Consider the following 1696-nt stretch of genomic DNA (forward strand, 5'->3'; position numbering starts at 1 on the left):
GTATGAGGAAGATATACGAAAAAGAGAGCAGAGGGGTGAAAATAAAAGCAGAGGTGGAGATGTAGCTGGGAGAGGACTGGCAGGTCATGTAGCCCAGGAGGGAAGGAGGTATCAGTGATGACATTGATACTACACTCTGTTCTCTCCATCAGATTCTACACAGCAGAGATTGTATGTGGTCTCCAGTTCCTCCACAGACACAACATCGTCCACCGGTAAGCACAACTTTCCTCCTTCTCTCTGTCCCCTCTACATGCTCAAAAAATTGCCCCCAACTTTCCTGGGCTCCTGTCTGCCTAGTCCATCTGATCTTGCAGTGACCCATTTTCCATCTCCTGTATCATGGGGTAGATTTCTTATTATGTTTTCTTATTTCATTGCAGAGATATTAAGCCAGTAAACATCATGTTGGATGCCGATGGCCACATCCGTGTAGTTGACCTGGGGCTTGCCCAAGATGGGGTCACCTCCTCCAAAAACATCTCAGGAGTGACGGGCACTTTCCACTTCATGGCCCCTGAGGTGCTTCTCAAAAAAGGATATGGCACAGCAGTGGATTGGTGGAGCCTGGGGATTGTGGTGTCCAAGATGGCAACAGGACGCTCCCCATTTTACACCGGCTCTTTCAGCAAAATGGCTTACACAGCGATAACCAGAGGAGAGCCTGAAATTCCATCTTGGCTTGATGCTGACTTGAAAGCTCTTATCAAGAAGCTGCTGTGCAAAAATCCTGAGAAACGATTGGATGTGTGCGGGAACATCAGAGAGCATCCATTCTTTACCAACATCGGCTGGGAGGATCTAGAGAAAAGGAGAACAAAGCCGCCATTCGTACCATTCAGGCCAGTTCTGGACAACCATCAGCTACAGTGGCCGGAGGATAAGAAAGCCTTTAACCCCATGGCCGGATTCAATTATGGGTCATCAAGCTGGGCCCGGTAAGATCATCCTCTGTGAGGATAAATCCCATCAAATGTTCTTCTCACCTTGTGGCCATTATGACCATCTTTGTCTTCTCCCACTGTTTCTGTCAATGACTATGTCTCTGTCATTCTTAGGTGGATGAGAATATCTGGGCTGTGAAAGAATCCACGACCATCTGGTGAGTGACCGCTGTACACACAGGACACCGATCATTAGATGTGTACATTATATCTGATGTTACATAGGGGAATGGTTCATTATAATGACCATTCCTCTAAGATAACAGAAGATCCAGGAGCTAGAAGTTATTGAAATGTCTTCCTCTTATGTCTTGCAGGATGAACCCGTGCCAACTGCCCAGAACTTCTTGCCTCCTGACCCGTACCTCACATCTCTGCTGCTGTTTGTCACCTCGGCTGCCCTAGAACATCATGTCTCTCATTAACACCTTCATGTCGGACCACTGCCATCGTGTCGCTGCACCAGGCCCTTGACTTGGCCTCCTCCAATCCATGGCTGGCATCTGAGATCCCTCCAGCCCGAAGGTCTTCTGCGCCCCAGGAGCGGCCTGTGCTAAGTTTCCATCTGGTGAGTTCAGGAACAATAGTATAATATAGGCCATTATCCCTGAACTTACCTCAGCGCAGGCCGGGTAAGTACTGCACCCATCATCCGTCACATCCACAGTACATGATAGGTGTAGACCCTACACTACACTACAGGTATAGGCACACACACATAGACACATAGAACGTAGATAGAGATTTCGGCT

The sequence above is a fragment of the Phyllobates terribilis genome, unplaced genomic scaffold (genome assembly GCF_046119375.1).
Source record: "Phyllobates terribilis strain yellow unplaced genomic scaffold, ASM4611937v1 Scaffold_695__1_contigs__length_805405, whole genome shotgun sequence".
Lineage (NCBI taxonomy): Eukaryota > Metazoa > Chordata > Amphibia > Anura > Dendrobatidae > Phyllobates > Phyllobates terribilis.